General features: G+C 38.7%; 1 pseudogene; it reads right to left on the bottom strand.

Moving 5' to 3' along the window:
- Positions 1 to 14,297, bottom strand: part of LOC141569720 (ubiquitin-like modifier-activating enzyme 1) — a 56,776-nt pseudogene extending 42,479 nt beyond the window's left edge.
- Positions 14,298 to 17,046: the final 2,749 nt, after the last annotated feature.

Raw genomic sequence — 17,046 nt, forward strand, 5'->3', positions numbered from 1 at the left:
ATAAGATAACCCAGCAAAACTAAGAACCATAGGGATCTACCTAATTCATCAAAGCAAACACAGAGAGTCAGCCAGAATGGGGTAACAAAGAAACATGTCCCTAAAAGAACAGAAGAAACCTCCAGTATTGGCACCAAATGAAATAGAGGTAACCAACCTATCAGAGACAGAGTTCAGAACACTGATGATAAGAATGTTTAAGGAGTTTAGTGACAACATAAAGAAGGATAGAGAAATCATAATGAACAACCAGTTAGAACTAAAGAATACAATAACTGAAATAAAGAACACACTTGAAGGAATTACCAGCAGGTTAGATGAAGCAGAGGATCGAATCAGCGACTTAGAAGAGAAGTTAGCAGAGATCACCCAAACAGAACAACAGAAAGAAAAAAGAATAAAAAACAATGAAGATGGTTTAATAGACCTCTGGGATAACATCAAGAGCAACAACGTGCACATCATAGGAATACCAGAAGGTGAAGAGAGGAAGCAAGGGATTGAGAACATATTTGAAGTAATAATGTCCTAAAACTTCCCTAACCTGATGAAGGAAACCAACATACAAGCCCAGAAAGTGCAGAAAGTTCCAACCAGGATAAACCCAAACAGGCCAACACCAAGACACATTATAATTAAAATGGCAAAGGTAAAAGACAAAGAGAGAATCCTAAAAGCAGCAAGAGAAAGACAGCGTGTTACATACAAGGGAACTGCAATAATACTATCAAATAACTTTTCTACAGAAACATTGCAGGCCAGGACGGAGTGGCAGGAGATACTCAAAGTGATGAAAAGCAAATGCCTACAACCTGGATTGCTTTATCCAGCAAGGCTATCATTTAAAATTGAAGGAGAGATAAAGAGCTTCCCAGAAAAGAATAAGCTAAAGGAATTCATTACCACCAAGCCAGCATTGCAGGAAATATTAAAAGGGGTTCTATAAACAGAAGAAAGATGAAAACAATCTAACTACAAATTTAAAAACAATAACTATGTACCTATCAATAATCACTTTAAATGTAAATGGATTAAATGCTCCAATCAAAGACATAGGGTGGCTGAATGGATAAGAAAGCAATACCCTTGCATATGCTGTATACAAGAGACTCACCTCAGATCAAAAGACACACACAGGCTGAAAGTGAAGGGTTGGAGTAAGATATTTCATGCAAATGGAAATGAGAAAAAAGCTGGAGTTGCTGTACTTATATCTGACAAAATAGACTTTAAAATGAAGAACATATTAAAAGACAAAGATGGGCACTATATAATAATAAATGGATTGATCCACCAAGAGGACATAACCTAGTAAACATCTATGCACCCAACATAGGAGCACCTAAATATATAAAACAGATATTGACTGACATAAAGACAGAGATCAACAGTAACACTATCATAGTAGGGGACTTCAACACACCTCTGACAACAAGGGACAGGTCTTCCAGACAGAAAATCAATATGGAAACAATGGCCTTAAATGACACATTGGACCACTTGGATTTAATCAATATTTTCAGGTCATTTCACCCCAAAACTGCAGAATACATTCTCTTCTCAAGCACATGGAACATTTTCCAAGATAGACCATGTTAGGCCACAAAACAAGTCTTGATAAATTTAAGAAAATTGAAATCATACCAATTGTCTTCTCTGACCACAGTGAAATGAAATTAGAAATCAACTACAGGAAAAACTGGAAGACATACAAATTCATGGAGGCTGAATAACATGTTACTCAATAATGAATGGGTCAACTAGAGATCAAGGAAGAAATCAAAAGTTATCTGAGGCAAATGAAAATGAAAATATGATGACCCCAAATCTATGGGATGCAGTGAAAGCAGTCTTAAGAGGGAAATTCATAGCATCTCAGGCCTAACCTCAAGAAACAAGAAAAATCACTAATCAACAGTTTTTCTTCACAATTAAAGGATCTGAAAAGGAACAGCAAAATAAGCCCAACCGGAGTACAAAAAAGGAGATAATAAAGATCACAGCAGAAATAAATGAAATAGAAACCAGAAAAACAACACAAGAGATCAATGAATCCAAGAGTTGGTTTTCAGAGAAGATAAACAAAATTGAAAAACTTTAGCCAGACTCATTAAAAAAAAAAAAAGAGCCTAAATTAATAAAATCAGAAAAGAAAGACATGAAGGAGGAATACCACAGACATACAGAAGCTGAGGGATTTTTCTAATGCACGACCTACGCTACAAGAAATACTAAAGGAGGCTATTCGACCACCATCAACAGGGACAATTTGTGGCAACCAAAACTCAAAAAGGGGGAGAATAAAGGCCTGAACCGGAATATGGGAATGGAGAAAGTAAGCGTGCTGAAGAAAATGGAATACTCTAAATATCAAACTTACTTTTACATAAACTTAAGGGTAACCACTCAAAAAAAATCCAGAACTGAAATATATACTGAAATAAAAGAAGAAACAGAGGGAAACATCATAGAATACCACCACACAGAAATAATAGACAACAACAAAAAGGCAAAGAAACAATGGAGACACAGCCTTACCAGAAAACTAAAGATAGAATGACAGGAAATTCTCACATATCAATAATCACCCTAAATGTAAATGGACTGAACTCACCAATAAAAAGGCACAGAGTAGCAGATTGGATCCAGTGTCAGATCAAAACAACAGAAAATTTGCTGTTTTGAGAACTGTGGACTGCAAACACAATTTCACAGCCCAACTAGTTCCAGCAAAGGGCAGAGAGCTGTGGAAGCAGGACCGGCTGTGGTGGTGGTTGCCGCCATTGCTCTGGGCCACCTCTCACAACTCACCCCGCCTCTGACCCCACCTATCTGGGCGGATCCCTGCAGGAGTAAACAGAACTGCTGAAACCTACGGGCTCTGAATCAGGAGCTGGAAGAGCTTTGGAACATCAAAAGCTCTCCGCATACCCACCGGGACACTGCGCCCTGTGACTTAGATGAACTATTAACAGAGGAGAAGCCCGTCTCCCAGGGAATCCCCCCATTGTGTGAGAAGTTGGAATAGTGCAGAGAAAACATAGCACTACTGTGTGGGAGAAGAAAAATAAGTTGCAGTTGGAGAAATAATAAAACATTCTACCAACAAGTACTGGCAAACAAAAGAAAGACGCTTTCTATCAACCTGTTGCAGAAGCCACTCCTGTAGATGTCTAGGAAGAGAAATAGTAAACCAGTAATCGCCATGAATAACCAAGGCAACAAGATAGCTCAGAAAGAAAGTGAAAAATCTCCAGAGAAGGCACTTAAAGATACAGAAATATGTGACTTAAATGACAGAGAATTCAAGATTGCAGTTCTGAAAAAACTCAACGAGATACAAGAAAACACAGATAGGCAGTTAAATGAACTCAGAAACTCAATCAAAGAACAGCATGAGCATTTTAAGAGATTGAAATCTTAAAAAGAACCAAATAGAATTTCTGGAGATTAAGAACTCAATAGAAGAAATTAAGAATGAAATAACCAGCTTAGGTAGTAGAGTTGACCAGATGGAGGAAAGAATCAGTGACATCGAAGATAGAAACCTGGAAATGACACAGATAGAAGAAGAAAGAGACTTGAGACTTAAAAGAAATGAAAGAACTCTACAAGAACTTTCTGACTCCATCAGAAAGAGCAATATAAGAATAATGGGCATACCAGAAGGAGAAGAAAGAGAAGGGAACAGAGAATATATTCAAACAAATTGTCGATGAGAACTTCCCAAATTTGTGGACAGAACTGGACCCTCGAATCCAAGAAGCAAATAGAACACCTAGTTACCTCAATCCCAACAGGCCTTCTCCAAGGCACATTGTATTGAAGCTGTCTAAAATCAACGACAAAGAAAGAATCCTCAAGGCAGCCAGGGAAAAGAAGGCGGTAACATACAAAGGAAAGCCCATTAGATTATCATCAGATTTTTCAGCAGAAACTCTACAAGCCAGGAGGGAGTGGAACCAAATATTCAAACTATTGAAAGAGAGAAATCATGAGCCAAGAATAATATATCCAGCAAAGATATCCTTTAGATATGAAGGAGGAATAAAGACCTTTCCAGACATACAGAAGCTGAGGAATTTTCTAATACACGACCTGCACTACAAGAAATACTAAAGGAGGCTATTCGACCACCATCAACAGGGACAATTTGTGGCAACCAAAACTCAAAAAGGGGGAGAGTAAAGGCCTGAACCGGAATATGGGAATGGAGAAAGTAAGCGTGCTGAAGAAAATGGAATACTCTAAATATCAAACTTTCTTTTACATAAACTTAAGGGTAACCACTCAAAATAAATCCAGAATTGAAATATATACTGAAATAAAAGAAGAAACGGGGGAAACATCATAGAATACCACCACACAGAAATAATAGATAACAACAAAAAGGCAAAGAAAGAATGGAGACACAGCCTTACCAGAAAACTAAAGATAGAATGACAGGAAATCCTCACATATCAATAATCTCCCTAAATGTAAATGGACTGAACTCACCAATAAAAAGGCACAGAGTAGCAGATTGGATCAAAAAACTAAACCCAACCATATGCTGTCTCCAAGAGACACATCTCAGCTACAAGGACAAGCATAGACTCAAAGTGAAAGGGTGGAAATTGACACTCCAAGCAAATGGTACCCAGAGAAAATCAGGTGTAGCCATAATGATATCAGATGAAACAGACTTCAAGGTGAAAAAGATAACAAGAGATAAAGATGGACATTTCATAATGGTGAAGGGGACTGTACAACAAGAAGACATAACAGTCATCAATATTTATGCCCCCAATCAGGGAGCACGAAATACACCAAGCAACTACTAACAGAACTAAAGGGAGAAATTGACCAAAACACAATTATACTAGGGGACTTAAATACATCATTGACAGCTATGGATAGATCATCCAAACAGAAAATAAATAACGAAATAGTAGCCCTAAATGACACATTAGATGAAATGGACATAATTGACATTTATAGAGCACTTCATCCTAAAACATCAGACTATACATTCTTTTCTAGTGTACACGGAACATTCTCAAGGATAGACCATATATTGGGACATAAAATCAGTCTCAACAAATTTAAGAAGATTGAAATCATACCATGCATATTCTCTGATCACAAGGCTTTGAAATTGGATATCAACTGTAAAAGAAAGTGGGAGAAAACACAAATACATGGAGATTAAACAACATACTTTTAAAGAAGGACTGGGTCAAAGAAGAAATTAGAGGAGAGATCAAAAGATACATAGAAACAAATGACAATGAAAATACATCCTACCAAAATTTTTGGGATGCAGCGAAAGCAGTTTTAAGAGGGAAATTTATCTCATTACAGGCCTATCTCAAGAAACAAGAAAATGCCCAAATAAATAACCTCATGTTACATCTTAAAGAACTAGAAAAAGAAGAACAAGTAAAACCCAAGGTCAGCAGAAGAAAGGAAATAATAAAAATTAAAGCAGAAATAAATGAAATAGAGAACAAAAAGACAATAGAAAAAAATTAATGTGACAAAGAGCTGGTTCTTTGAAAAGATTAACAAAATTGACAAACCCTTGGCTAGACTTACTAAGATAAAAAGAGAGAAGACACTGATTAACAAAATCAGAAAGCGAAAAGGGGAAGTTATCACGGACACCACAGAAATACAAAGGATCATCCAAGAATACTATGAAGGACTATATGCCACCAAATTCAACAACCTAGAAGAAATGGACAAGTTCTTAGAAACATATAGCCTTCAAGGCTGAACCATGAAGAACTGGAAAATCTAAACAGACCGATCACCAGTAATGTGAAATTGAATCAGTCATCCAAAACCTTCCCAAAAGCAAAAGTCCGGGACCAGATGGCTTCACTAGTGAATTCTACCAAACCTTCAAAGAGGATCTAATACCAATTCTGCACAAACTCTTCCAAAAATTGAAGAAGAGACAGTACTCCCTAACTCATTTTATGAGGCCAACATTACCCTGATACCAAAACCTGGTAAGGACAGCACAAAAAAGAAAACTACAGACCAATATCTCTAATGAATACCGATGCAAAAATCCTAAATAAAATTCTAGCAAATCGAATACAACAATGCATTGAAAAGATTATTCATCATGACCAACTGGGGTTCATCCCCGGAGCACAAGGATGGTTCAACATCTGCAAATCCACCAATGCGATACATCACATAAACAAAATAAAGGACAAAAATCACATGATTAAATGAATTGAGGAAGAAAAAGCATTTGACAAGACACAACATCCATTTATGATTAAAATACTTAATAAAATAGGTATAGAAGGAAAATACCTTAACATAATACAGGCCATATATGACAAGCCCTCTGCTGAACTCATAATTAATGGTAAAAAAATTGAAGCCCTTTGCTCTAAGTTCAGGAACACGACAGGTCTGTCCCCTATCTCCTCTGCTTTTCAACATAGTGTTGGAAGTCCTTGCCAGAGCAATCAGGCCAGAGAAAGAAAAAAACGAATGAAGATGTTAAATTGTCACTCTTTGCAGATGACATGATGCTATATATAGAAAACCCTAAACTCTGCCAAAAAGCTATTAGAAAAAAATCAACGAATACAGTAAAGTTGCTGGCTACAAAATCAACGCACAAAAGTCCATTGCCTTCCTATATACTAACAATGAAATCTCAGAAAAGAAATACAAAAACAATTCCTTTTGCAATTGCAGCAAAAGAATAAAATACCTAGGAATAAACTTAACCAAGGATGTGAAAGACCTATATGCTGAAAACTATAAGACATTTTGAAAGAAATTGAAGAAGACACAAAGAAATGGAAAGACATTCCGTGCTCATGGATTGGAAGAATCAACATAGTTAAAATGGCCATATTACCCAAAGCAATATACAGATTCAATGCAATCCCCATCAAAATCCCAATGGCATATTTTAAAGAAATAGAACAAAAAATCATCAGATTTGTTTGGAACCACAAAAGACCCCGAATAGCCAAAGCAATCTTAAGGAAAAAGAACAATAATGGAGGTATCACACTTCCTGACTTTGGCTTGTACTACAGGGCTACAATAATCAAAACAGCATGGTATTGGCAGAAAAACAGACACATAGACCAATGGAATAGAATTGAGAACCCAGAAATAAAACCACATAAATATGGACAGATAATTTTTGACAAAGAAGCTAAAAACATACAATGGAGCAAAGACAGCCTCTTCAATAAATGGTGCTGGGAGAATTGGATAGCCACGTGCAAAAGAATGAAACTGGACTGCTATTTGTCACCATGTACCAAAGTTAATTCAAAATGGATCAAAGACTTAAGCATAAGACCTGACACAATAAACTGCATAGAAGAAAACATAGGTACTAAACTTATGGACCTTGGGTTCAAAGAGCATTTTATGAACTTGACTCCAAAGGCAATGGAAGTAAAAGCTAAAATAAACGAATGGGACTATATGAAACTTAAAAGCTTCTGCACAGCAAAAGAAACCATTGACAAAATAAAGAGGCCACCAACTGAATGGGAGAAGATTTTTGCTAACAGTGCCTCCGATAAGGGCCTAGTATCCAGAATATACAAGGAACACATGCATCTCAACTACAAAAAAACAAACAACCCAATTGAACAATGGGCAGAGGACTTGAAGAGACATTTCTCCAAAGAGGACATACAAATGGCAAATAGACATATGAAAAAATGCTCAACATCACTAATCATCAGAGAAATGCAAATCAAAACCACAATGAGATATCACCTCACCCCAGTCAGAATGGCTATCATCAACAAGACAAATAGTAACAAATGTTGGAGAGGCTGTGGAGAAAAAGGAACCCTCATACACTGTTGGTGGGAATGCAGACTGGTGCAGCCGTTATGGAAGGCAGTGTGGAGGTTCCTCAAAAGAATTACGAATAGAATTGCCGTATGACCCAGCAATCCCTCTCCTGGGTATCTACCCAAAAAATCTGAAAACATTTAGAGATAAAGACACGTGTGCTCCAATGTTCATTGCAGCTTTGTTTACGGTGGCCAAGACATGGAAACAACCAAAATGTCCTTCGATAGATGAATGGATAAAGAAGTTGTGGTACATATACACAATGGAATACTACCTTGCAGTGAGAAAAGATGATATAGGAACATTTGTGACAACATGGATGGATCTTGAGAGAGTAATGCTGAGCGAAACAAGTCAGACAGAAAAAGCAGAGAACCATGTGATTTCACTGATATGTGGTATATAAACCAAAAACAACAAAAGAACAAGACAAACAAATGAGAAACAGAAACTCATAGACACAGACAATAGTTTAGTGGTTGCCAGAGGGTAAGGGGGGGGGGGAGGTGAGGGTAAGGGGGATCGAATATATGGTGATGGAAGAACTGACTCTGGGTGATGAACATACAATGGGATTTATAGATGATGTAATACAGAATTGTACACCTGAAATCTATGTAATTTTACTAACAATTGTCACCCCAATAAATTTAATTAAAAAAAAAAAAAAAAAAAAAAAAGAATAAATGGAAACCCTGAATAGACTGATTGCTACCAGGGAAACTGAATCAATAATCAACAATCTTCCAAGAAACAAAAGCCCTGGAAAAACCACATGGCTTTACAGGTGAATTTTACAAAACATTGAAGAAAGAATTATCACCTATTCTCCTCAATATCTTCCAAAAAATCCAGAAGGAGGGAAGGCTCGCAAACACTTTTTACAAGGCCACAATCACCCTGATCACAAAATCAGACAAAGACAATACAATAAAAGAAAACTACAGGCCAATATCTCTAATGAACATAGATGCTAAAATGCTCAACTAATTATTAGCGAACAGAATACAGCAATACATTAAAAAGATCATACACCATGATCAAGTGGGATTCATTCCTGGTATGCAAGTTTGGTTCAACATCTGCAAATCAATTAATGTGATACATCACATTAACAAATGAAAAATAAAAATCATATGATCATATCAAAAGATGCAGAAAAAGCGTTTGACAAAATCCAGCAGCCATTTATGATAAAAGCCCTTATGCAAGTAGGAATAGAGTGATCATATCTTAACATAATAAAGGCCATATATGATAAACCCACAGCCAACATCAATTCGATTGGGGAAAAGCTAAAACGATTCCCTTAACATCAGGAACAAGGTAAGGTTGCCCACTTTCTCCCCTTCTAGTCATCATAGTCCTGGAAATTCTAGCCACAGCAATCAGACAAGAAAAAGAAATAAAAGTCATCCAAATAGGTAAAAAGGAAGTAAAATTGTCATTATATGCAGATGGCATAATATTGTATAGAGAGAACCCTACAGACTCCATCAAGAAACTATTAGAGCTGATAAATGAATTCAGTAAAGTAGCAGAATACAAAATTAAGATTCAGAAATCAGTTGCATTTGTATATACCAATAATAAAACATTGGGAGAAATTAAGAAAACAATCCCATTTACAATTGCTTCAAAGAGTATAAAATACCTGGAAATAAATTTAACCAAAGAAGTGAGAGATCTGTACTCACAAATGTATAAGACACTGAAGAGAAGAATTAAAGAAGATACGAATAGATGGAAACACCACCACGTTCATTAATAGGAAGAATTAATATAGTTAAAATGTCCATACTGCCTAAGACAATATACATATTTAACACAATTCATATCAAACTACTAAGGATGTTTTTCACAGAAATAGAGCATATAATCCTAAAATTTATATGGAACCATAACAGATCCCAGATAGACTTGGCAATCTTGAGAAATAAGAACAAAGTGGAGGCCTAATGATACCACACATCAAATTATACTACAAGGCTACAGTAATCAAAAAAGCATGGTACTTGCATAAAAACAGACACATAGGTCAATGGAACAGAATAGAGAGTCCAGAAATAAATTCATGATTATATAGTCAATTAATCTACGACAATGGAAGCAAGAATCTATGGTGGGGTAAAGACAGTCTATTCAATAAATGGTGCTGGGAAATCTGAACAGACACATGCAAAAAAATGAAGCTGGACCACCTCCTTACACCATATACAAAAATAAATTCAAAATGGCTTAAAGACTTAAATGTAAGATCTGAAACCATAAAATTCCTAGAAGAAAATATAGGAAGAAACTTTACAGACATTACCTGGAGTAAAGATTTTTACTGATATATCCCCTCGGGCAAGGGAAATCAGAGAAAAAATAAACATGTGGGATTACATCAAACTAAAAATTTTTTTCACAGCAAAGGAAACCATCGATAAAACAAAAAGGGATCCTACTGAATGGGAAAAGATATTTGCCAATGATATATCTGATAAGCAGTTAATATCCCAAATTTATAAATAACTCACTCAACTCAACTCCAAAAAAACAAACAACCCAATTAAAAAATGGGCAGAGGACATGAAGAGACATTTTTCTAAAAAGGACATACAGATAAACAGACATGAAAAAATGCTTATCTTCACTAACCATTAGAGAAAATGCAAATAAAAACCAAAATGAGATACCATCACATCCCAGTCAAAATGGCTATCATCAATAAATCAACAAACAACAAGTGCATATGATATATATATATATCTACAAGAATCAGGGTACAGCATTAGGAATACAGACAGTGGAAATGTAATGGCTGTGTGCAATGTCAGAGGGATAGTGGATGCGGGGAGGGGGTTGACACTGTGAGGGATATAAATGATAAATATCTAACTATTACATTGTTTTGTGCACCTGAAACTAATGATAAAAAAAAAGGTTAGCAACATTGTTGCAACAAGTTCGCAAACTTAATTGACAGACCTCACATGTAAATTGGGATCTGGAAAGAGATGTTCTGGTGGGAGGGAGTGACAAAGCAATATTTTGAAAAACATGAGCAGTACTTTTTCAAATTAGAGAAAACCATAAGCCCACAGATAACATAAATTCAATAAAGAGCAAGCAAAGAAACATGGAGAAAACTACACTAAGGTACTTCACAATCACCTTGCTTAACATCAGTGATACAGAAAATAAGCATGCTACATCCAGATGAAAAAGGATAAGAAAGACAGCAGTCTTCGTGCAGACAATAACACAAGCACTGGAGCAACACCTTTAAAGGAATGAAGAGAACTGCCCATCTGGAATTCTATACTTCCCAAAAATATCTTTCAAAACCTCAGTCAAAGTAAAGACCATTTCAAGCATGAAAACACTTTAAAAGAGTCACCACCATCAGTTGCCACACTACCACACATGTCAAAGGCATCCTTCAGGTGGAAGAAAAATTAAATCAGATGTAAACCTGAGCTACAGAAAAGTGCACTGTCAATGGTGATATGTGGGAGGTAGGGGGTGCGGGTGAGGAATAAGTGTTTTTTGTTCTGTAAATTTCTTCAGAAAGATAACTATTAAGCCAAAATTAATGTATTGAGAATATTATGACCCATAAAATACTTGAGAGTAGCAAAGAGAAAACCAGGAAATGAATTTTTTTATTGTTATTATAAGGATCTATTACACATGTGCAATGAAAAAGTATCACTGAGAGACTATCCTTAGTGCACTTAAAGTTGTGTACTATCATTTTAAAGCAAACACTTAAAATAGGAGGTAGAGCTAAAAAACCATAAAGAAAATACAATCAGACAGTAGGTGCTTAAAACTCTTCTGTCTTTCGCTCAATTCACATCTCTTTGTTAAGTTCCCATGGACACATCACTCATACATCTTAGCTCAGATTTCAGACAAGCAGCTCCCCATGGCTGTCGGCACAATTCGGACTATAGATATGCAGTCACCTCTTGGCCTCTGGGCCAGTGCACCCAAGGGACAACTGAGCTAGGACTGCTGTCTTTCCTCCAGCAATCCCTTTTTTGCCCCAAACCTTGGCATACCCAGAACTTTGATCTGTACGGGGCAACTGCTATTGAGTTCGTCCATTCCCTGAACTTTTGTGAAGGAGACAAAGTCGCCGTTCTCAAACCCGTGCTGGGTCTCATCCAAGCAGGTGACCTGGGCTGCCCTGGTTGGAAGAGAAGTAAGCTTCAGAGGTAGGTCCAGGCAACCACGAGCATATCAGATGACTGTTGCTGCCCAGGTTCCTGCCAGAAACCTTGGGGACAATCTCCTTAGTTTGGTAACCAAAGACACCATAGCGCTGAGAGGCTGCCCCCCATTGGAATCTCTGAGGATCATTTCCTCTCCAAAGTCACAGAACAACTGCCTATAGAGGGAGACAACAGAATGGGTACCTGAGACCCATGCTGACAGGTCCCCTGTGTGTCCTTCAAGATGTACTGAATACTTCCTGAGTAAACTCAACCATCACTGCTGGCCATTAGATGGTGCTCATGACACATGGGAAGAGCTGAACATACAGAACAAAAAGACCTAGCTGGCTGTGGGTAGCAGGGTGGCAGTAGGAGATAGGGGGCCTCTGCTGCAACTGTCAGGGGTTGGAAGGAAGCGGAGAGGCCGGCACTCACCTGAACAGGCTCCATGTATCTGTCACAACCAGCCTGGTTCCATGGCTGTGCCAGAACTTACAGCTGATCCTCCAAGGGGTGTTGCTGAAAACCACCACCTATATAAAGAGGAGAAAGCTCCTGCACAAGGCCTGGTATTGTGGTCATATGGGCATTAAGAAAATAAAGAAGAAAGGAAGCGGTAGTGGAATGTCAGGCCTCAAGTTTTGCTGGTTCAGCCCTTTTCTAAAAACATTTATAGACAAATATATATATATATAAAATAAACACCCATCTATGCATCTCTACAACTCTGAGGGAGTCAGAAAAAAAAAAGTCTCACTCTATTACCAACGTTAGTCTGGGTTTACCCCCATCCCACATTCACTTACTTCAATTCTCGACACCAAAAGTAAAATTGAAACAAAGCAAAAACAAACCATATGCATGCTTAGCCATGATCTGCAGGGATCTCTCTCTCAGTCTCCTTCCTTATGCACCCGAACAAGTTCCTACTTCTACATCAGGAGTTCCAGTATCCTAGTTCTCTGGGAAACACTAGGGCAGCCTATCAGCACCCATAACTGCTTTTCCCACTCCAGTAATTCAAGAAATGCCTCTATGGAGCTTAGCATATGACAGCTTCTATTCTACATGTTTCATTCTCACAACAACTGTGATCGGTATTGCTATTGTTCCCATCCTATGGATAGGAAAACTGAAGGAGGCAAGACTTAATTACTTGTTCACAGTAATACAACTAGAAGAGCTCACATACCAGGGAAGCTTGGCATCAGAGTTCAGTGTTCATAAACATTTTACCTGGCCATTTCTTCCCTCCTGCATAGATGTGAGTTCCCCCAAGGATAAGTCCAGGCTCTAATTTCTGCCTTCTATCCTCTGTGCACCCAGCACAAAACCTGGAACTCAGGGCTAGTCCATTAAACAAATAGTGGACAAGCAAACCAGAACTGGGATCAGAGAAAAAGTAGTCAGGAGGCAGGGGGTTGCTCCAAGGCACATGGAAATCACTAAGGAAGTCCTCAGTGACTGACCCAGTATAGGTGCGCACGTGCACAAAGCAGTTGAGCTCAGCAATACGGGGCTGTGATACCTCAGCGTGGTTTTTACTGAAGTTATCCTCCTGTATGTTATCCTGTGAAGTTATCCTACCTGTACAAGAGGGTACAGGTAGGAAACAAGTGAACAGGATGCAGAGAACAGGGCATTGGTGCCTGGGAATGAGAGAGTCAGAAAGAGGTACCTGGGAGGAGAGGTCAACCCACTCAGTAGTGCCTTGGTCATGCAGAGTGACAGCTTTGACCCCACCAAGGATGATATTCTTGGCAATCTCCACACCTAGGCCCCAGAGTCCTGACACCAGCCCACTGGATGTCTGGAGATGCTTCATGGCCTCATAACCAAGCACATATCTGACAGGTGCCGGGAGACTCTGGGTCAAGGCTCAGCCCACCCAACCCCATCTTCCCTGTGGCCCCTCCCAGCTCACATCCCAAGGCTTAGGCACACTTACAGCTGATGGGACAAAAGACCTTCATCTATATCTGTTTTACTGCCTCTTTTTCCATTTCCTAGAAACGGAGGGGAACATGCAGCTTCAGGGAGATAGCAGCAATGGACCTGAGACAGATAACAGACAGATGTTCTTTCCCGCCAACCACCCTACAATCCCACCTGAGTCTCCAGGGAGAAGACACTCACTGCTTGGTTCTGAGGGCACTTTGTACATCACAAAATAGGCAGAGGTGCAGTTGAACTTTGTTTTGAATTAGGTCCAGCGATATAGTGTTTCTTGGATGATAGCAAGCTGGACATGTGAGGGTAGGAGCTTCCCAGATGTGGTAGGCTTTTCTTTTTGTTAGTGGTGACTCCGGGAAGAGGCCTTGAGTACTACTATCACCATTTCATAGATGATGAAGATAAAGGAGATGTTCTCGCTACTAGGGCTGCTCTGAGGGGTGGATATATGTTAGGCTGAGCTCTCACACGTTAGGTTTAAAGGGCTGAGTGAGCTGACACTGGCTAAGTCTGGAACTTGGGCTCGGCTTCTCTGAGCAAGGATGCCGGGTCTCATGAGTGTTACGTAGGTGCAGAGAAGTGGATCTACACTGATGGGAGCCTTTATTGGAAGGGGAGTCTGATAAGGATGCAGGATCCTATAATGCCAAAAGCAGAAGCTGGGAGCTTCTGAACAAGGATTCTGGAAACTTTCAAAAGGCTCTGAGGGTAGACTATAAAGCATGACCTAGAGTTAATTGGTCTTAAGAGAAGGCTGGAAGTCAGTTGGTATATGAAATGCAGTCAGGGTTCAGGGTGAGGCTCAGAAATATTCTGATAGTGTTGTTTAGGACCATAATCTGATGGGGTCTATAAGGGCAGAGGCTGGTGGGAGGGGATGTGAGGTTGGGGAAAGATCTCTGATGTTGTGTTGTGTCCAAACGTTTCCTCCTTCATATCACATCCCACCAGAGATTCTGAAGAAAGATACTTGGGGGTTATAGGACAAGTACCGTGGAACCATGAAAACAGGTTTATTCTTCAAAAGTAGATACTGAGGCATGCCACTGAAGGACAATTTTGGACCCACAGTGGTTTCTGATAGAAGAGGGTATGATAGAGGTAGGAAAGGTGAGATACAAATACTGGGCCCATGGATGTCTCTGAATGTAATACTGTAAGGAAGAAGTATTTAAAGGCATGTACCATAATCCTTACGTAGAGGAAAATGGGGGACTGTCTCTAAATAGAAATGTACGTCCAGAGGAATCTCTGAAGAAGCTACAGACAGGGCGAGATGTGACCAAGGTGTCTCTGAAAGAGTGCCAGGCCCACACAGTCTTTCATAGGGTCTGTCCCTTTCAGAGCTTTGAAAGGTATTGTGGGAGCAGGAATCCAGCCAGGGGAGTGATGGCTGAAGGAAAATGTTACAAAGAAATCTTTTCAGGTGAAGTACAGGCCAAAGAGTCCCTCTCAGGGGACTGGTTCACCTTGCCAGCTGTGAGCACAAATAGGAGAGATTGACAGATAACTTTAGTTTAAGGTTTCCAGGGGCACACACCAACAGTATGCTAGATCAGTGAGGAAAGAGGCTCCTAGATAGGAATGTCGGACCTGAGACTCCACAGGCAAGTTGTGGGCTTGTGGAACCCCAAGGTCAGATTTCTGAACCCAGCCACGATGGGATCTGTTGGTCCCACGCAAGTTCCGCCTCTCCGTGGCTACATCAGTTCAGGTCAGCTCAGGCCTGCTAGACCTCCCTCAACCCCTAACTAAGACTTGTCAATTTTGTTAGTAATTTCAAGAACAAAGTTGTGGTTTTTGTTGACTCTCTACTATTTTCTATTTCCTTTATCCACACACTAGTATTTACCATTTTCCTCCTTCTCATTGCTTTGGGGTTAGATTTTTATTTTCTAGTTCCTGAAGATGAAAATTAGATAATTAATTTGATATCTTTTATCTTTTTTATTTTTTTTCATTGGTGTGACAATTGTTAGTAAAATAACATGGGTTTCAAATGTACAATGCTGTAATACATGATCTATATATCACATTGTGCTTTCACCATCCAGAGTCAGTTCTCCTTCCATCACCATAAATGTGACCCCATTTACCCTCTTCTACTATTCCCCTTCCCTTCTGGGAACCACTTAACTAATGTTTGTGTCTATGAGTTTTAGTTTCTTTATCTGTTGGTCTTGTTCCTTTGTTGCTTTCAGTTTTATGTTCCACACGTCAATGAAGTCATATGGTTCTCAACTTTTTCTGTGTGACTTGTTTTGCTTAGTATACCTTTTTTCCTTTCTAGGTAGGCATTCACAGCTATAAATGCCCCTCTTGATTCAATAAGTCCTCACTTAAAATCATTAATAGATATTGCAACTCTCAGGAATACAAGGGATAACAAACCCAGTTTTACGGTGGGCCAACTGATAAAAAACAATAGTTTGGGTCCTACCGCATCTCATCCCATTTCAACATCATAACAAACTGGTGATATTTGAAGACTCGCTCTACTGCTTTAGCTGTGTCTCTTCCTTCAGTATTTTGTGTTTTTATTTTCATTCACTTGAAAATATATCCTAACTCCCCCTTTGTCATCTAGGAATGTGGTCTTGATTTCCACAGTGCTTGCTACCAATTTCAAATTTCCTTCCATTATTCATTACTTTTTTTAAATTAATGTTTATTGGAGTGACAATTGTTAGTAAAGTTACATAAGTTTCAGGTGTACAATTCTGTTATCTATCATCTATATATCACATGGTATGTTCATCACCCAGAGTCAGTTTCCCTTCCATCACCATATATTTGATCCCTTTTACCCTCATCTACCACCCCTCTCCCCCTTTACCCTCTGGTAAACACTAAACTATTGTCTGTGTCTATAAGTTTTTGTTTCTTCATTGGTTTGTCTTTTTCCTTCGTTGTTTTCAGCTTTATATCCCACATGTCAGTGAAATCATGTGGTTCTTGACTTTCTCTGTCTGACTTACTTCGCTTAGCATAATAATATCAAGATCCATCCATGTTGTTACAAATTGGCACTATTTCAATTTTTCTT

This window comes from Rhinolophus sinicus, chromosome X (assembly GCF_036562045.2).
Source record: "Rhinolophus sinicus isolate RSC01 chromosome X, ASM3656204v1, whole genome shotgun sequence".
NCBI classification, from domain to species: Eukaryota; Metazoa; Chordata; class Mammalia; order Chiroptera; family Rhinolophidae; genus Rhinolophus; species Rhinolophus sinicus.